The following is a 21,870-nucleotide window of genomic DNA, read 5'->3' on the forward strand; positions in this document are numbered from 1 at the left end:
AAAGAGCACTTTTGAAAAAAGGCGTTCTTCCTCGTGAAATGAGGTTTACCGCCATCGAAAGAAAAGCCGCATTCTTTCGATTTAATTTCGAAAGAACGCGGCTGTAGTCTAGACGCAGGTGAAGTTTTTTCGAAAAAAGGCTACTTTTTTCAAAAAAAACCCTGAGTCTGGACACAGCCTTAAAGTCCCTTTCCCTCTGCTGAGGCTCCACTACACAACAGAGAGGGAAGGAGGAAGAGCAGCGTGCAGAGCATGAACTATGGGAAGGGGAAGAGTGTACGTGCATGAACAGTAGGGAGGGAAGATGTTCACGGCCCCAACCCCTCCCTGTAGCCCCCAGGAGCAGGGGCTCCAACCTCCCCGGCTCTGGAGCAGTGGGAGCAGTGGTGGCCGCATGGCCTAAGATGGCTCAAGCCTCCCTAGCCCCAGGAACAGAGGGGAGGCAGTAGGCCACATGTGCATCTACTGTCACAATGGGACGGGTAATGCTACTAATTTTAAAATCTAACAAATGCTCCTTCCAGAGCATTTTTCAGTGACAAAGTAAATTAATCAGAGAAAGTTAAGCTGAATGAAAATAATCAGCATCAAAGAATATTTTCTACAGCTACTAATAATAAATCTGCTATTAATTTTAGCCTGCTAATAATCGCCTGAATAAATTGCCTAAAACCTAATTTGTCTGTGTCAATAGAAGAGTTCTAATCAATCAAGAAGACAAAGAATTATTGATTGTGGGACTTCATGTTATCACAGATAAAATAAATAATCAAACAATTTATGCCCGAGGCAAAAAATCTTAGTCAAAGAATCTGATTTGTATCTAGATACAATAGAAAAGTGGCATGATCATTCTTTATAGTTTAAAGACTTCCTTTTGGTTTAGCAAATATTTTAAATGTTCAGACTCCAAACAAACAATCACTATCCTTATTGGGCAAGATCTTCCTCCAGTAGAAGTCAATGGGAATTTTGCCATTTACTTTCAAGGCAGAAGAATTGAGCCCATAAATAGGGCTCAGTTGGGACTAAAGAAATAGGGATGTGTTTGTGCCAGTGGAGAGTTCTACCCTGTCCTCTCAACAGGAACACCTTGAAGAATTGTATTTCAGTAAGACACAAAGCCTTCACAACACTCTGCAGGAAGATAAGGGAAGAATGTCCATGCTGCACTCATTCAGGCCCCACCTTGGTCATTTCTCCTCCCTATCCCTTTATAAGGTGGACAACACACAGAGGGCACAACTCAAGAACAGTCCTGACTTGTCAGGGTTGCTGGTGGGTGAATTTTTCCATTTGTCCTCCCTCCCTTTGTGCAATAAGATAGAGATTGGCCACAGAGCGTCGAATATTGTAATGTGCACTTTAAAGTGCCAACAGTGTGTTCAGTGTTGAACAAATCACAAAATGAAGACAGTCTTTGCCACAAGGCAATAGATCTGGAGAACAAAATGGAGAGGAAGTAATCTTAGTAGTTTCACATATCTGTACCTGTAAAATGAATAAGAATATGATTTAGAAAGTAAGACTGTAATGCCAAACTCCTACACAGGAGTCAGCATTGGGAACTGAACTGGGTATCAGCAAAGCTTAATACCTGAGCCTCCTCTGCCTGAGCTAAAAAGACACTGCTTTCTTACTAAAGGCATTGTTAGGTTCATGCCTTCAGACCAAGCAGGCCTGGTTTACATACTCCCATGCCTAGGGACACATGTACCACACTTCAGAAGCATCCATATTCATTTCTCCATATAGGCAACCATGCTTTTAAGAGGAGAGTTGTTCTGCAGGGGAAATGCTGGAGATGGGTTTTTCTCACCCTTTTCCACAGCTTTACTGAGCTTTTCTCAATTCTGTCAGCATTAACTGAAGAAATTTTGAGTCCTTTAACCCACATTTTTCATAAGTTGTAAGTATAGTCTTGTCAGATAATTCAAGTGTGTTCTCATATCTCTTTCCTTATATGTGGGGCTTCAGTTTTCCTAGTACAGTTTTGTATGTGACTTGAAAAGCAAAAAAAAAAAAAAAAAAAAAGTATTTTTAGCCACTCAGACTCCCTCTCAAGTGGATTTTTAGAGTGATGGCACAATGCATCTGCACCAATTTGACTAGAGCAATATTGCAGCATACAGTCATAAACAGCTAAGGTAGCCATCCATGGCTGACCTGTAGTGTCTAGTTTAGCTGTGGTCTGTACATAAATAAGTGTGGCCTGGTTTACAGTAGGACTTTACATCAATTGCAGTCTCACATGGTTGATTTTCTAAGTGACGCTAAATTGAATGCTGACGGTATCCCTGTCAACATCCCTTGTGAGAAATAAGGGAAATCTCTGGGAACCTTCCACTGTGACGACGGCTTAAGATACATGGGCTCCAGCTACATTTTTTGCACAGGTAGAATTGTGTACCTTAAACTGATCTTCCTAATGTGGACCTGACTTGAGTTAATTTTTAAAAGTGTTGGATACCTTGAAGTTCCCTTTGAGTTGAAATGTAGAAAAATCAAGCCATAAAAAATAAATTAAAAACAGTGTAATGTATAGTAAAAACAAACAAAAAAACCCTTAAAATAGCTAAAGCTATGGTTTGAAAATGCACTCCTTCCATTATTTTTACAGGAAACAAGGTTACATTTATACATCTATATCAGGAAATATTTTCTCTGTAACATCATAATTTAAAGGATTGTCATTACTTATCAAATGTTTGAATATCCATTTCTACAGCCATAACTTAATTTAACAAATTATGGTTTAAAAGAATTCTGAAACTATCATGGATTGATTTAATAACCAATGAAATTTACTGGAAATAATTGGAGCTCAGAAATCATAAGTCAAAGATCTTATGAAAAATAATTCAATTTGAAGTGCACATCTTATGGATTTTAGGGAGTGATGCATGTTTTTGGGTTACTGGAAGGCAAAGTTTCTGGCAAGTGAGCATGAGACCAAAAAAGAAGTTCTTGGGTGGATGATGCAGTATTGAGAAAGCACAAAAAGGATTGTTCATCCACAAGGAGATTAGTAGAAGACTATACAGAATGGCTTACCATGGTTGCAAACCTCCTGTGGGATAGCTTGGATACCTGAGTGTCTTTCTATTAATAACTCATGGAGATACATGCTATGGAGAGAAGAAATCGGACCCAGACCGGGTTTCAGTTTGAGGAGTGATAGCAGGTGTTTCTGCAATCTACCACCAGGCCTGCTCAGAAGACAAGCAATGTCTGAGGTGGAAGGGGTGAAGGACAGTGCAAGTGACTGACAGGAAAGCCACCTGATACCTATATAAAGAGGCTGCCTGCCAGCTGAGATTATAACACACTCTGCAATTGCTGAGAAGTCCAGATTCCTCTCTGAACCTGAGAATAACTCATGGAGTTGTGAATGCACCATTTTTTTGTTACGGTAATTTCTTGGGAGACTCACCTTTCACCTCCTGTCTTTCATTGAATTGGAGATTGGAGTAATCTTTTCAGCTGTGGCTTCTCCAGAGCACCATGCAAGGAGCAATGTGTGTGAATAGAACAGATTATAAAAGACGCCATTTAGCAAGACTTTCTAATCATAAAACTGAAACTTGCAGGCAGATTATGGAAGGTGTCCAAATTGCTGAAAGAAAGCCAGAAGGAGAAGTAAAAGAGCTTTTTGAGAGGGGAACAAGATCCTACTGAGCAAGACAGTTGCTTTTAACAATTTAAAACAGTGGCTCCCAACCTTTCCAAACTACTGTACTCCTTTCAGGAGTCTGATTATGCCCAGGGAGGCATAAGGATCTTTTTCAAAAAGGGGTTTTTGCACAAAATGGAAATGTCCACACTGCTTATTTTTGCACAAAAACCCCTTGAGATTATGCAAATGAAGTGCAAGATAATGCTAATCTGTGCTTCATTTGTATTGCCTCTTCCGGCAAAGCATGTAGTGTGGAAATAGCCTAAAGAAATCCTCTTAATTTAATATTAACCTTCTTCAGAGGAAGAATAATACCCGCACTTTTCCACTGTTCAGTTACAACAGAAGTAGCATTCTTTAACCAGTTTCCAAAAAGGTAGTTTCTAGGAATGTACATCATACTGCAAAACTCTACTTTGCATCTGTCAGTGAATAAATACATTTCAGGTTTATTTAGAAAAGTCCAATACATTTTCACAGGTTTCCAATATAATGGGCCAAAAGTTGTTTATGAACTACATGAAAACTGCTATACTACACTTGTATTATTTTCTTAAACCCGGCAAATTTAACTACCCTATCTTTCTCTCTGCAAACATACATACAGGGATCCTTATTGTCCTCTTCCTATCCCCTTTCTCAGATTTATGGGTGTGTTAATCCTCTTCTGCTCTCAACTCATCCTTTTGCGCCATGTTTTTTTAAAATAAATAAATTAACCTAAAAGTCAAACACACCATAGAAGTAATATGTTTCCCAGATATAATTCTTATAACCTTATTTCTATGCTGTTTTCCTTCCCCTGCCTCCATTTTTCTGTCTTGTATACTTAGATTGCAAAAATCTTTGGGACAGAGATCATAACTCACAGAGATTTTTTTTTCTTTCTTGTGCCTAGTGCATTGGGTTGCTGATTCTGATTGGGGATTTTGGGCATTACAAAAATATTAATTATTCTAGTTCTGGAACCATAAGGCACTGGATTTTTTTTTAAATTTAGTTTGTCATACTTGAGTAGTTTAAAACACGTAACTTGCAGTTCCTGTTTAAGCATTCCGTTATAGTCTCTCAACAATGTGTGACACACATAAAGGTGGAAACCTTTAGTGGCTGAATTTTCATCTTGACAATACCATAGTATGGAAGTTTTCCACTAATTGACATAGGTGAGGAGCACAGAAATGAAATATATCTCTAATTCTCCTGCTTTATAATACTGGCATTCTTCACTTTGTTAGAGAGCAAATATTAAGTTGATACTACAAAAAAATTGTTAAAAACCACACAAATGCTGGTGTCTACTATCTAGAGTCTATTTCTATTGCTGTTTTTCAAATATAGTTTTGAAAGTTAGTGTTGAATGACAAAGCTTTTTCATTTTTCAACTTTTCAAGGTTAATCAAGCTGTCAGAAAGAAATTGCAAATACACGTGCCCACACTGAACATTACAAAATGTGCAATCACAGCAGGAAAAGGAATATGTTTTCCACTTGGTTGCAGTGCATTTACTGAGAGAGTTCTAAAGGAAAATGGTCTGTAACTTAGATGCAGTTAGAAGTCTTTTGTAAAAATAGCTTCAGACTTCTCCTGTCATGTTGTTAATACTTTTTCAAAATATTGCTTTGTAAGGACATAAACTAGAGATGAACTTAGAAGGAAAAGAACTGTATGATAAAAAAGAGCAAGGAAATATGAGTTATTTTTCAATTCAATCTGATTCTTGTCACTACATTTTCAAAAAGGTTATGATCATGTTGCATATCGGACACTGTCAATTGCTTATCTAATTGGGCATTCTATTGCATTTGCGTGCAGTTTAACATTTAAATAGGTACCAGATAGTACCATAACTATTCTTCAAAGCCAGATTGTTCTTAGCCCTTTGTGCATGTTCAGTTTTACAGAAATATTTCAGGTAGCACATAATGGGTAATAACATGAAAGGAGTCCATGTTTCTAAAACTAAAATAGCTCTTTATTAAAATAACTAATTTTGTAACTAGTTGCAGACCTACTGGTGCCAAAGGTTACATGCCTCATCCTAGGGGAATGATTTTTTTAATCTCCAGACCGTGACAGCATGTTAGGCCTCTTAGCCCTTGTCTACGCTAGGGAGTTGTTTTGAAAATAACCCCCCTTATTTCAAAATTATAAGTGGAGTGTCCACATTACCAAGCCCATTACTTTGAAATAACAAATTGTTTATTTTGAAATCTGTACTCCTGCTTTCCTTGGGGTATGTCTACACTATGGGATAAAGTTGAATTAAGATATGCAACTTCGGCTACATTAATTGTGTAGCTGAAGTCGAAATACCTTAACTCAACCTTTAACACAGTACACACTGCAGGAAGTCTAAGCGAGAGCACTCTCCCTGGAAGCAGGACTACCGACATCGACCAGTTCAGTGAAGACATGCTAATTTGAAATCTGAAAGAGTGACAGCAGCAGCTTTGATCTCCCCTGTTGTGTAGACATACCCTTGAGAAATAAGCTTATTTCGAAGTAGTTATTTCAGGAGTTATTATTTCAATATAAGTTATTTCAAAATAATTTCCTAGTGTAGACATGACTGTAGTTCTTCATTTATGTTCGCCTTTGAGCTAGTTTCCCTTTTCTTCCTGGCATTAGAACTGTTGATGGGAAGCCTCATTTCAATGATGTAGCCACGTTCATTCTGGATATTAGCATTAGTTGGCTGATCCTTTGTGTTGTTCGCATACTTTGTTTTTTCTGACCTTTCTGGTCCTATCTTGGTGGGTGAGGCAGCTGTCTGCTTCTATTCTCTAAATCTCTTTGGTTTTGTCTCCATTATTGTTCAGAGTCTTCAGCACTGTCAAATAACCCCCAGGAGTTTTGGACTATTGATTTTCATCATTGCTTTGTGGGGTTATTTGATGGTTGGAATCAAATATCTTCACCTATGTGCAATGGCCTCAGGACATTGGGTCCTTTGTAGTATCACATTGTACACTTAGCTTGGTATTCTCTTAAATGCTTCTGTTTACACACCATTGTTCCTTCAGTGGACTGAAGCAGTATATTCCCCCAAGGGAAGTAGGCTTGTATCCTTTAATCTTATTTTAGTAGCTGGCCAAAAAGTCACAAGTCCACAATTGAGGTAGGAGGCCACATTCATTTAAAGAGGGGAGGAAGATGAGGAATTAGTGGAAGAAAAAATTTTAAAAAAGGCTTGGAGGGCAAGTGAAGATAGATACAATTATTTTCAAAATTAAAGTGGCATAAAGGGGAAGTTGACAGCCCTGGCCATAAATCGGAAGGTATAAACTATAAAAAACTGATAGAAGAAAAAGGACACAAGGAGAAATGTATGGTCTGTAGAATTAAGAACAATGAGAAGTTTAAGTATATTAGGAAAAAGTCCTAATAATGGTATTGTTACATTACTACATGAAAGTTGTACTATTTTTCAGTAAAAATGCAGAAAATATATTTGTTCAGTTTTATTTGTTCTGTATTTTTGATCATTTAGTCATACATGATAACATTTTTCCATTCCAATAGTAATGTAAGAGTATGTTAAAAAGCAGTTACAAAAGTTAGAGATTATACAAATTAGAAGGCCAAGGCAACTTTCATCAAAGAATTTTTAAAAAGATGGCTGAGGAGTTGGCTGGACCAATAATTTTGATTCAATAATTCTTTGAACACTGAAGACGTTCCAAAAAACTGAAAGAAAACTAATGTGCAAACACCTGAAATAGGTAAATGGGATTGTGACTGGATGCACATATGGCAATCTTCACTGGAAATGCTAAAATAAGGGCAAAAATGAAAGCAGATAATCCCAAGTTAAATTCCCCATCCAGTCACAAACTGTGCTTCTCTTTTCCATGCTGCCTATCAAGAATTGGAAAATGAAATCTTACTGCATTTCAGTTCTTTGGCTCCCAGTCAGTGCCTAGGTCCATCTCTGCCCAGCTGAAACTTAGGTGGGTAAAGGGGGTGGCAGCATTTGAGCCCCCTATCCTGTGGTCCCCACATGAGTGCCCTATCCCCTAAGCCACTCCAGAAACCATAACATGTCCCTACCTTCAGCCTGTCCCTTAACTGCCCTTCCTAATGCGGGAGTCAGGTCCATCCCTGCGGCAACTGGAGGTTGCTCCCAGCCACAATTAGTAAGTCTAGACCCCAGCCAGATTCAGCCACATTTGGGTCTGTCCTGGAGATCTGCTGGTGCCCTAGTATCTTTTAGTGTATCAGATGTGTTGTTCAGTACTTTGTTCAGAGCTTCATTTGTAGAAAAATTACCTTAGAGGTATTAAGCAGGAATGGAGATAAGAAATAGAGCTGAAAACAAAATGGTAATGATGCAGATGCATTTTATATTCTTTTCATCCTGTGGCTTGTACTTCCTCTATGTGTCCCAGACCCAAAAACAAGTTTCATGGCACACAGCATGGAGTTCTGTCCATAGGTATGCCCTTACTTGCCTTTGCTGAATTCTTCTTTTCAATTGGTTGATTGTCATTGATGTCCCTTGAAGGGTCATCTAGCAGGGAAGGCATTGTTGATGACAATCTCTCTGGGGTCGTCACCCCGAAATAGAGCAGAAGTTTGGAAATACAGATCTACAATTCAAATACAGGTCAGACATATAAACAAGATTATCATAGGTAGCGAATTGTAACATTTTTGAGGTTATCTCATCCTACATAACTGGCCAGATTTCTTGGAATTTCATAATATTAGTATGAACAATATTATAAAAAGTCTCTATATTTCATACAGCATCACAGGGATGACCTTAATAAATTATAGGCCTGACATCAGTCCCAGGAAATATTATGAACAAGCTGATACAATATTTAGTTAATGAACAATTGAAGGAGGGTAATAATGTCAACTAGGAACATCCTATTATATTCTGGGCCACCAAGTGCCAGCAACAGACACACAAAATGATGTTGGTTCGATACTATCAAGGGGGACAGCTAAAATTTTATTGGATGTAAATCATGCTGTTATAATTTGAAATTCCAGAAAGTTTTCATTATTCAATACTATCATAAACCAAGCTAGCCAAGACAGAATCATAGAATCATAGAATAATAGGACTGGAAGGGACCTCGAGAGGTCATCGAGTCCAGCCCCCCGCCCTCAAGGCAGGATCAAGCTCCGTCTACAGAAAAAGGGTACTTCTACCTAAAGCATCAGAGCATAGTAGACAGAGTCCTAGAAAGGGATGTTTTTCTAAAAAAAATGGAGACGTCATTGCTAAAGTAAGGAGCAACAATACTGCCAAAAAATGATTATTCAGAAACAAGTCCTTTCTGAAATTAATGAAAATGGTAAAATGTTTACTAATTTTGGTGGAATGAACAGCCTGGTCATTGGAGGGAACATTTGCCTTTACTGTAATATCTCCAAGGTAACTCGGCCACCAAACCAGAAAACAGGCAAACCAAATTGATCATTTTACAATTTGGTGCAAATGAAGAATTTTAGAGGATGTATATAGCAGGAATAGGACAGATGCAGGAATGGACCATACAATAGCGGTAGCTAAAATAAGAATAAAAATCGGAGCCTCAGAGGATCAAACATCATAGATACCCATGTTATAATATCATCAAACCAAAGACAACACAATCAATGTTTAGAATAGTGCTAGTAAACACACAGCAGGAACTTGAAGATGAAAACAATGGAAGAGTAGAAGGCAAATGAGAATGTGGAAATTTTCACCAAAAACTGAGAAGTGCAGGGATTTGGAAAAGAAACCACAGTAAATGTTTGTCTGAAGATATGTGGCAGAAAATAGAAGCTAAACATAAAATTGAATTGAAACTAAATCAAGCAAGGTTGTGATTTCAGGAGAAATATGGCATAAAATACAAAAAGGTCAATAAGAGTGCCAGGAAAGAAACAAAATTTTACAGATAAAATGGCAACAGATGCACAGAGTGCAGTGATACAAAAGACATGAAGAAATACAATATGTCCGGACAGTTGTCAGGAAGAAGAACAAACGCCAACTGACAATTCCAAGACAAGGGAAGTTTAACACTGAATAGATTTAAGAAATTTAATATATAGAGGCAGTAGTTTAATTAACTACCAAATGGTAAGAAAGTGGTCAATCTGCCAATAGGGTCAGGAAAAGATTTTGATATCACGTTAGTGCATATTACAAGAGTAGAAGTAGACAGGGAAGTCAATTATTTAAACAGTAAAAAGGCTCCACATCCAGACAACATCTCAGTAGAGCAGGGGTAGGGAAATTCTAGTGTGACAGATACAGGTGCTTCTTAAGGGTTACCCACTGGCAGCCTAATCCGAGCTAGCTAGTCCGTGCCGCGTGTAGCCGCGTGGCACGGGGTCCGACCTAGCCGGCATTTAAAAATGGCTCCGGCCGGCTTTATGCAAACGAAGCCCAGGAAATTCAAATCCTGGGCTTCATTTGCAACTCCGTATGACTACATTACCCCGCTAGTTCGAACTAGGAGGGTAGCCCTTAGGGACTAACATGAAAAAAAGCATAATGTAGTCCTAGGATATATCAGACTATAGTATTTCTAGCAGAAATAGAGGAGGGTTAGTAAAGGACTGGGCAATAAGCAGACATGGATTCAACACTGTTTGCTGGCCACTTATTGCCCACTGCTGGGCTAGTGAGGGTTGAGACTTCATTTGAAACACTGCATGCAATTCTGGTCTCCCATCTTTAAGGAAAGATGAGAATTCAAACTAGAACAGGTGCAGAGTCTACTAGGTCGATCTAAGCTACTGTATGACAGAAGACTGAAAGAGTTTGTTTGTTTAGCCTGCCTAAAATAAGATTGATTGAAGACATGATTTCTCTCTATGTCTAGGTCAGAAGGATAAGTACCATACTGGGAGAAGAGTTATTTAAATTATACTCCGATATGAACATAAACTGGTCATCAAAAGGGTTAGGCTTGAAATTAAATGAAGTTTTCTAAACCATCAGTAAAGTTCTGGAACAATCTTCAAGGGGAGCAGCAGCGGGGGAGGGAAAAAATCCTAATTGGCTTGAAGACTGAGCTTGTTAAGTTTAAGTGCGGGAAGGTATGATTAGACTGACTACAATGGCATGTAGCTGAACTTTGATTGCTAGTAGCAAGTATCTCCTAGATTCAGTTATGAAATACAAGTGGGGAGGACTCTGAATTACTACAGAGTATTGTTTCCCTGGTGGCTGGCTCCTGGGTTTTCCCACATGCTTAGGGTCTAAGGGTATGTCTACACAGCAACATTATTTCGAAATAACAGCCCTTATTTTGAAATAACTTTATCAGTGTCTACACAGCCAAACCGCTATTTTGAAATTAAATCGAAATGAAGGAGGGCTTATTTTGAAATTGGTAAACCTCATTGCACAGGGAATAACACCAATTTTGAAATTGCTATTATGAAATAAGTGCTGTGTAGACGCTTATCTTGGAATAGGGGACCTCCAGTCTTTCCCAGGGTGCCCTAGTGGCCACTCTGGGCACAACCAAGAAAACTCCTCCCCGGCTCGCTTAAAGCCCAGAGCCAGCAGTCACTGCCCCTGACCCAGTGGCCCCAGCATGAGCCAGGCAGCCACTGGCAGCCAGCCCTCCACTGCTCCCCAGGACCAGTCTGCCAGCTCCCAGGAGCCTGCCAGGGGCCTGAAAAGGAGGGGACCTGCCTGGTCCAGTGCGGAGATCAGGGACCTAATTCAGGTTTGGGGGATGCCCCCAAAGTCCATGATCTCTGCACTAAATGGAGGAACACAACCATCTACAGGCAGATGGCTGCCAGCCTGGCCACCAAAGGCCACATGCGAACCCAGGAGCAGGTTCGCATGAAAATAAAGGAGCTGCAGCAGGCATATGCCAGGGCCACCATGGGCAGCTCCCAACCAGGGGCAGATCCAGACCCCTGACCCTATTTTGATGCAGTGGACTGCATCCTGGAGAGCAGGATGGTCCATGCCCCCCAGATGGCAGAGCTTGCTGCCTCCTGCTGCCTCCTCAGCTACCGCTTCTCCTCCCACTCCTATTTGGGGGATGGAAAGGAAATTTCCTCTGAATCAGAATGGCAGAGACTCCAGAAGGGGGGAAGTCTGCCTTTCTGTGCATCATGGGTCAGAGGTCATTTGAAGGTGTAAACTAGGACCTTTAATTAATCACAGTTAACTTGTGTGATTAACTTAAAATTGATTGAGATGTAAAGAATTATGATTAATGTCCCTGTTAAAAAATAGAATACCAACTGCAATTGATATTATTATATAGTTTGGATGTTTTCTGTACTTGCAAATACAGGTTGAACCTCTAAAATTTGGGACTCTCTGGTCCAGCAACATCCATGGTCCGGCAGGTGAAATGGGGGGAGGGGAGCTGGTGCAGTGGGAAACAATGTCTCAGTCAGGGATTGTATGGGGAGGGACAGCCCTAGTCAGGGCTGATGGCACAGAGCATAGCCCCAGCTGGAGTTTGAAGCAGAAGAGTGTAGTCCTGGCTGGAGAATCGTTGGCATATATTGCATATTGGGAATCACTGATCCAATAAAAATCATACATCACAGAATTCTAATTCAGTTGTGGATTTGTCCTTGTCAAAGATGTGCCTTCCTGGTAGTGTTGCCTATTGGCAAAGGAGGTGTCTGATGAAGCTTTTGCCAGCAAGAGTAAGTCTCAGGTCTGACAGTGGGTTCTCAAAGTACAAAAACATGCTACATAGGTATCTGTCAAACACAAGCAGTTTATTTTCTGACCACTATCAGCTGTGCCCCTTAACTAAAAGAAAAACATGATTGGAAAAAGCGGCATTCTTACATACCTTTTGCTAGCCGGGGAACCCCGTTTTGGCTGAGGATAAAGTGGGAGACTACTCAGCTTCCGAGGCACCGGTACCCAAAGCCCATTGGTGAGGTCCAAATTGACATACTGTGTGCAGCTTTAAATACAATGTCTCTGCCTTGTTCTGCAGCTTAGAAATTTCTGGAGGTTACTCATTGCTTGTTACATGTATGGCTCAGCTGTACTGCTTGTCCTTTGACTTTGTTTACATGATCAGTACATTTAGGTAAACAAGATTGTTATGTTCTTCCCCCTTATCTACAATTCGTTCTTGCTACAATGGCGTATGTTCCTAGAGGCTTGCTTCTGGCTCATCAGAAGTTGGGAAGGGGGAGGGGAGATGGAAAGAGGGGGAGGAATGCAGGCCTCACCATCGCTATACTTCTCACGTACAGAGTTCTTCCTCAATTGACCCCTACAGAAGCCTGCTTTAGTTTCCCCTTAACTCACTTATAAAAGTACACAGTCTACATAGTTAATAGAATTCCCCTTTGGGGGCAATTTATTAAATCCTGAACAAAGGACTTCTAAAATAGAACTCTAATTTATGCAGTCTTCATCCCAGGCTCATGATGCACACAGTATTTTCTTCTAAGGTTCTATCTTTCACAGTACCTGTTTTATAGTTAGGCCAGCTTTACAGCCCTCTCCCACTAGCATCTTGTCCCTGTTAGCTCAAGGTCCTGAAAGAAGCCTTTTAACTATCTTTAATGAGAACCATAATCTATAACTGTCTCTCCCTTTAACAGGCCCAATTGCCTCCCCTTAAACTCAATTGAGCAGCAGTTAATCATAGAATCATAGAATACTAGAACTGAAAGGGACCTTGAGAAGCCATCAAGTCTATCTTGGCCTCTGAGGATAGAACAAGAAGCAATGGGTTTAAACTGCAGCAAGGGAGGTTTAGGTTGGACATTAGGAAAAGGTTCCTAACTGTCAGGGTGGTCAAACACTGGAATAAATTGCCCAGGGAGGTTGTGGAATCCCCATCTCTGGAGATATTTAAGAATAGGTTAGAAAAATGTCTATAAGGGATGGTCTAGACAGTATTTGGTCCTTCCAGTGATGGGATCCAGAACAGCCTGGCAGTCTGTTCTGCTCCCCCCCCCCCCCCATCCTTTCCCAACCTGCTATACCTCACCTCATTGTGTCAGCAGGAAGCAAAGAACTTTGGGGTCTGGGTGCTCTACTTCCTTCTGCCACAGAGTAGCAGAGCACAACCAGCTGGGAGAGGGCAGCATGGCAGAGTGGAGCAGGCTGCTAGGCCACTCTGGATCACACCATGATGGTGAGTATCAGAAGGAGGTGAGTCCTGCTGCTACCTTGTTCCAGGCCCATGAAATAGCCTGGGTGCCTCCTGTCCGCCAAAGGGCCCCCTAAGCACAACACCTGGGGCATCCGCCTCAAACCGCCCTATGGATGGGATAGCTCTGTATATATCTGATATGTGATCACAAACAATCCTGAATAGTATTAGGAATCAAAGAGGACAGAGATCTCAGCTCCTCAGTGCAAGTATCTATTCCCTTTGCTGCTTCCTTTTGGCTACGTCTAGACTGGCATGATTTTCCGCAAATACTTTTAACGGAAAAATTTTTCCGTTAAAAGCATTTGCGGAAAAGAACTTTTTGCAGAAAAGCGTCCGTGCCAATCTAGACGTGGTTTTGTGCAAGAAAGCCCTGATCGCATTTTTGCCATCGGGGCTTTTTTGCGCAAAACAATACCGCGTTGTCTACACTGACAAGCATTTGCGCAAGAGGGCTTTTGCCCAAATTGGAGCAGCATAGCATTTCTGCAAGAAAACTGACAATCTTACATGTGATCGTCAGTGTTCTTGTGGAAATTCAAGTGGCTAGTGTAGACAGCTGGCAAGTTTTTCCGCAAAATGCAGGATTTGTGTTTTAAAAAAACAACCTCTCTACAGTCACATTGAACCACAGAATACAACACTAATCAAACACCTTTATTATCTGTTCCAGTATTTTGGGCATCATGCCTGGCAACAGTGCCTTTGCTTCAGTGAAGAATTACTGTTAGTTTTTCAACTTTATGTCCCATGATCAGGGACTATATATAGAAACAGTTCTTGCTTCCACCATTTCCATGTTTCATGGTTTTTTTGGGGGGGGAGGGGAGAGGTTCTGTAAATCCCTCTATTCCTTTTATTCTGCCTGTTTGCTCAATTCATAAGCGGCACTTTCTCTTTCTGTTGACCATGCTCAGTTCGTTGCTGCTGCCATGTTTCATATGCCATGTGCTGTGTAATTAACATGAAATTATTCCTTATATATAAAATTAAAGTGGTTCTTTATAAAGATAACTGTTTAGAGAGATATGCAACCGCAGCTAACATTCTAGTTCTATGCAAATAGGCTAATTTTAAGGGAGCCTCCTCCCAGCTCTTCCTTCTTGGAGCCTGTATTCCTCCTTCCAAGTCCAATACATACACGGGGAGAGCAGGCATAATCAACTTATATTTTAATCTTACAAATAAAACTATTCTATGGGCAGGATGCTATTAAAGAGTGAAAGTATTACTCCCTTCTAAGTGCTAGCCACATGGAATAAGAACCTGCTGGCTCTGGAAGGAGACACATATCGCAGAGGGGTGGGAGCTCCTACTGCCAAAGGAATCCAGCTGATTAAAAGTTTTGCCTCGGACAATGCATCATGATTAGGATCTTGACTTCTGAAGAAATATAGGACCAGTTAGTAGATTGTGTTTTACAGACATAGTACTTGATTACACCTTCATTTTCACTACCACGTTCAAACAGTGCTCCTGAAAATAAAGCTTTCCAGTTAGGGTAATAACTTACATCTAGTTCTTTTTTGTAGGAGGCAACAAGAACTGTTTCATTTTTAAACACACAATAACACAGGATAGAGTCTGTCTTTTATAGCCAGAGGTGCACTGATAGGGTGCAGAGCCCCAGGTAAATTCTGGCTCCTCTGCAGCCCGGCTTTTCATGATTCAGGCACAATTCCTCTAATGCACAGAAAAGAACTGCCTCTAGTTAACTCAGCCTTCTATAAGTCAGCTTTGCAGAGCTAACAGGATAAATAAACAGTGGAAAAATAATACCCTGGTGCCCCTATAATGGACATTGAAGTCAAGTCATTTAGGGTTTGTCTAGACTGCATGCCTCTGCTGACAGAGGCATGTAAACTAGGCTATGTGACATAGTTAAAGAAGCTGGGATTTAAATATGCCGTGAAATGAGGTTTACAGGAGTAGTCGACAAAGGCTTCCCTAGCCGACAGATCCGCGTCTAGACTGACAAGCTGTGCTGAATCAGCTGATTGTTGGCACAGCGCGGTGGTCATTTTTATTTTAATGAAGCAAGGATTATTTAAATCCCCACTTCTTTGACTATGCCGAGTAAACTAGTTTACATGGCTCCATCGACGGAGCCATGTAATCTAGACATACCCTAAATGACTTGACTTCAATGTCCATTATAGGGGCACCAGGGAATTTTAAGAATCCCAAGATCAAGTTGTGTTTTGACATGGGTGTCTCCTCTATGATCAGAAGACCCTATTATTTCATGAGATTGGTTGTGAGGACTATTCATCTCTAAAACCAGTGCTTTTGATGTTATTTTAAGACAGGAATGCCTCAGGAATTGCTTTTATGACTTCTTGTTATCTAGAGTGGTAAAACAAAAGTTAATTTTGTGTTTGGTTTGGTGTATTTTTTGGGTAATAACCAGCAGCACTTTGGGTTAGAGTTGGCCTGTTTCTTAGCAGTGTGGCCTGAATTTGGCATTCTCAGTTACATACCCTAACTTCAGGTACAAATATACTTCTGTGTTTGTATAAAGATGGTAGATCTTGAATAAAGGTATTAGAATCTGGTCCTTAATGCTAAATTCTAGCCATCCTCTGTATAGGTATGCAAGTAAGTCAATAGTGGTTTCCACTCATGACATTTGTGAATTTTGCCCAAGCAGTATATGATGAAAAAGGGAATTCCAGTTTTTTAGTTCTATTTGGACATGTTTGGGTGCCTCTATTTATGATGAGCAGTAGTTACTCTACAAACAGCTCCACTAAAACTAAGTTGAATGATTAAATGATCAAACATGATCAAGATGCTCCAGGTAGGAATATGTCTATAAACTGTCTGTTTTCTTAAACTATGGCTCATTACTTTTAATACATTCTGGCTACATCTACACTACAAGGTTTTTGCACAAGAAACCTTTTGCACAAGAGTTTCTGCACAAAAACTTCTTGAGCAAGAGCACGTCCACACCTCAAAGCACATCGCAAAAACGTTGTGCTTTTGCACAAGAGAGCACTGCATGGACACACTGCATGGACATTCTTGCACAAGAAAGCTCTGATGGCCATTCACAGAATGACCATCAGAGCACCAATGTTTTTTCCCATAAGAGAAACCCCTCTGGAGCATCCACACTTGCCTTCTTGCACAATAGCTGTAATGCTAAAAGCAGTTATGCCTTAGAAAAGGAGGTTTACCTATGGCGTAAAAAGCCCTCTGTTCTGCCATTTAACTGCACAAGAGCTCATTTGAGGTATGGAAGCTTTGCAGATTTTTGCGCAAAAACAGCTGGTTTTGCGCAAAAACCTTGTAGTGCAGAAATAGCCTCTCATTGCAGCATTAAGTAGCTGATCATTTCTCCTTGTCTTTTAAGCTAAAATCAGTGGAAATCAGCCTTTGAATTATGTTCAGGCTGTCAGTAAAATCCATCTATTCCCTTTTCACCTGCACTACCAACAAAATGGTTTGATTTCACCTGGAACACTCTCCCCCTTCTTTAACCATCCAACCTTCACAATTATAATAAACTTCTTTCCTTACCTCCTTGACCAGGCTATCCCTCTCCAGCCTTGAGTCTTTCAATTTGTTCTATTATTCTGCTTACATTTCTGACTCCACATCCTCATTTTAATGCTATGCACAATTTCCCCACTTCCAGCATTTCATCTTTCAGCTCCTCTCTCCTGTGGCCTAAATATTCTTCACGACTTTTCACCCTCATTCTTCTCCTCAAAATCTTACCCTGAGGCCTCATTTCACATTCTTCTCTATACCTCAAATGATATGCCTGTTGCAGTGCCCAAAGCATCTTCAATTTCTGTCAAAAGTCAGCCCTCTGCTATCTACTCCTCCGTTTTGCCATACCTAATTTTCTGCTGACACACATCAGTACTAACATTAAATTACCTTTGTTTCAAATTATTTCCTCAACCCTTTGTCTACTCTACTCCCATTTTATGTCTTTGCAATGAAAAATAAAATTAATTGAGACAAGTATAATTAACCCTACTTCCCTCCCCCCCTTAAAGTCTGTGCAAAGCATGATGCAGAACAGCAAAGCTAACAAAATACTTTACAAATAACTCAAATACAAATAATACAAATAACTCAAAATCAGAGTTACTTCTATTAATTCTCAACTAAATTTCTTCATGGGAATGGTTCGACTATTAAATCAGGTCTATTTCTAATAAAATACATATTTTACTGTGCACAATACGATTTTTATCTTTAAAATATTCCTTTCAATTTAGCTAACTCCTGAATTTATTTTAAATTGGTAATGATCACTGATTGCTTCTTTTCTTTGAAAAGTAGTGACTATTTCCTCTGTGTGTTTTAACTGCTTTATTAGTTCCCAGTGTTGTTGAGTCTTACTAAGGATTAGATGGATTGTTTTAGATACAGTGTGTACAGGAGTCACTTTTTATGTTGAGCTTAATTGGCTCCCATTGGCTGTTAACTCTGACTACTGTTGCTTGTTAATTGCCTGTTTTCTCCTGAGCTATACATTTCACGCATCAAATCAGCAAACTGACACCTTTCCACACTAAATGTACTCTAAGAGTCTTTCATCTTGTAACTTTATGTTCCTTTAGTACAGTGAAAGCTTTGAAAAATATTTTCTGGTCTTTTTGCCTAGCAGAAAAAGTCTCCCCTCTCTTCCATTAAACAAGTCAGTCAGCATTTCTTGTCTCAGGCATTTACTCCCAAAGATTCCCCCCACCAAGCACACAGAGGTAATTTAAATTATAAGTTTACTGTTTCCATTGGGTTTTTTTGCAGGGGGAGGTAAGATTTACGCTACTGTGACATCAGGCATGTTCCCAAGAAGTACAGTAGTCTTCCGATAATCCAGAACCTATGGGACCTAGGTGGTGCCGGATTATCAGATATGCCGGAGTATCAGGAGGTACTATAAGCTGGTTATGTATATACAGTATACAGTATATACTGTATATAAAGTGTTCTTAACCCTTTTTATTGTACATACTGTATACAGTATACTGTAATGTTTTAGTTTTTTTAACCCTTTTTTACCCTTTTCGCTTAGTTCAGCTGCTGCCGTTGTTACCTTGTGACTCATTTTTTGCTGAAGCTCACTCACTAGGCTCTTGCCATTTTGATGCCGGACTATCAGGAGTGCCGGACTATTGGATGTCGGACTATTGGAGTTTTACTGTATAAAGCAACTGTGAGAGACTAGTTTGTTCAGCAACATTATCCTCTAAAATGGAAAAAGATAAAGAAAGGTGAAGGATAACTACTTCATCCTCTATGACAGGCAGAATAGCTGGTGCCATGAGAAAGGCATGTCACCTTTCTGAAGGTGTAACAGTGGCTATGCTCCTATTGCTGTCACTAAGGTCATGCATCTTCACATCAACCCAATATATTCATATAGCTATCTTAAATTTCGTGTTTTGATTATACTAGTCTCAGAATAGAGCAGAAATTAATAGTCTAGTTTATTGCATCAGGAGACTTTCAGGAATCTGATCCAAACTTCTTAGTCTTCTGCCAGCTGCAAACTCATCAGCCAGGTTGTGCCCTCAAGTCTTCAGTAAGAGGATTAAACTCACTCCTACTAGCCCTGAGTGACTCACTTATTTGGCAGCCCGTTCTCCTAGCCTGGGATTTGAGAAGTTTCGTAAAAAAGTAATGAAGCTTTCTAAGCCTAGAAGGTTTTTCCTCTGTTATCTGGATCAAGGAGTTATACAAAGGCCTCTGATCTGCCCAGCAGGAGGAAGCCAGTAGCATTCATTCAAGAACTTCCTTATAAGTGCAATGAAAGCAGAGGCATGGTAGGGCAGAATGGTGTTGGGACACACTTTCTGAAGACCTCCACAGTAACAGGAAGAAACAAAGGACTGAGTGTGTGAATATGTACATAAATCCATTTAGGCTTTTTATCAACTTGTAAATTTTAGTAATTCTTCTCACTGATCCTGGTTCACTAAATTTTTTAATTTTTATGAAAGCACATTCTGGACAACTAATAGTATTGTTTTGCTGTCATCTATAAGAAGCTCCTGTTGATACAATCCTAAACTTTCCATTCATTGTCAGATTCCCAGTCAGTAAGCCCTGGTCTTCCTTAGGGCGTTATTTCAAAATAACTTCCCTTATTTTGAAATAACAATCATACACTCTGAGGGTATGTACACTGCCACCCTAGTTCGAACTAGAGTGGCTAATGTAGGCATTCGAACTTGCAAATGAAGCCCGGGATTTAAATATCCCGGGCTTCATTTGCATGTTCCTGGGCGCCGCCATTTTTAAATGCCCTGTAGTTCGAACTACCTGCCCGCAGCTACACGCGGCATGGACTAGGTAGTTCGAATTAAAGCTCCTAATTCAAACCACCGTTACTCTTCCTTGCAAATCCCGGGCTTCATTTGCAAGTTCGAATGCCTATAGTAGCCACCCTAGTTTGAACTAGGGTGGCAGTGTAGACATACCCTGACAAACCCATTATTTCAAAATAGGGGGCTAGTCATTTCAAAATAATAATTTCTGCTTTCCATGAGGAATAATGCTTATTTTGCAATAGTTAATTCAAAATAGCATTAGTGTGGATTCTCGACTGCTGCTATTTCAAAATAACTACTCCCTGAGTCATTCAAAGTAATTACTCTTCTGTATTTCCTGGGGCTCTAAGGCAATGTCTACACTGCACTCTAAACTCAAAATAAGATGCACAATTTGTGCTATGCAAATGGCGTATCTTATTTCGAGTTCATTTTGAAATAAAGTGCTATTTTGACACATCCTTTAAGCCTCATGGAATGAGGGTTACTGGGATGCTGAAATAGCATGCCCATTATTTCAAAAAGCATTTCAAAATAACGGTGGCTTGTGAAGACGTGGGGAAGCTATTTCAGGATACCTTAGTTGAGCTAGCGTATTCACATTAAGGGAGCCTGCCTCAGACTAATTTTGAAACTTCTCTGTAGCATGAACACACTATTTCAAAATAGTTATTTCAGGAATTGTTATTTCAAAATAAATTATTTTGAAAGAAATTCCTAGTGTAGACATGCCCTAAGAGAGTTCTATAATGTTTTTTTTTCTCCTGGTAGTATTTATTAGACAGATAACTCCAGAGAGGACTCTGTGGTTTCAGGGACCCCAAAATTTTGTCCAGGAATTTTACAGGAAACAGAACTAGAACATATATGCTGAATGCCCTCCAATTTATGGGGAATTTATATCTTTATTTGAATTTTGTACTTCAGCATTTCTACAGTAGGAAGTTTATCTTAACTCTTAAGTATAGTTAAAAATCTCTGTCTCCGCACAAAGTCTACGCACTAGCCAAACAAGCTACTACATTCTCCTCTCTGTTGCTGTCTTGAGAAGTAGATGATCAGGATTATTTTCTATATTATCCAGCAGATATTTCAACACATCTCTGAGGGTCTTTAGAGATTTCTTCTCCCTAAAGCATAATTAGAAGGAAGGTCACCGGATGCCTGTAAAGTTTCTGAAAAAGTATTGAAAAGGGTTGCCCAAACAAAGCTGGGGAAAAAGCTTAAGTCTTGGTGAAGCACGAATTTTGATGCAAACAATGGTCTCTGTAGAAAAAGTGAAACACTGGGGAAAAAGCCACTGCAAGGGAAATGCATTATGAATGAGGAATCCGGACATGACCTTACGCAACCATTAACCCCTTGCACTAGCTTTCACAGCCAAAGTCCACAACTTTGGTTTAAATTATTTTAGAGTTTACAGTGGTGCACAAAGCTACATGCAGGACCCCTGAACTGTGTTGAAACTTGCATGGGAATCTTTCTGTCTTTTGCAAAGTTCTGAACTGAACAGTTCCTTCTGAAATCTATATTTCAAAATGTGTCATTTTATGAGATTTTTTATTAATCTCTCTTATGATTAAGGAAAAGAAAGCCCTTTTTTCCATATCTGAAGTGAAATTCTGGCTCCATTTAATCAAAGTAATAACATTTATTGATCTCAACTAAGCAGCATTTAATACCCAGTCTTTCATTCATAGACCACAACTTCATTACCATTCCTAGATATATCTTTAAATATTTGTTGTTTGTAAGGTAGGATTCCATGAAGAATATATA

The sequence above is a fragment of the Pelodiscus sinensis genome, chromosome 1 (assembly GCF_049634645.1).
Source record: "Pelodiscus sinensis isolate JC-2024 chromosome 1, ASM4963464v1, whole genome shotgun sequence".
NCBI classification, from domain to species: Eukaryota; Metazoa; Chordata; order Testudines; family Trionychidae; genus Pelodiscus; species Pelodiscus sinensis.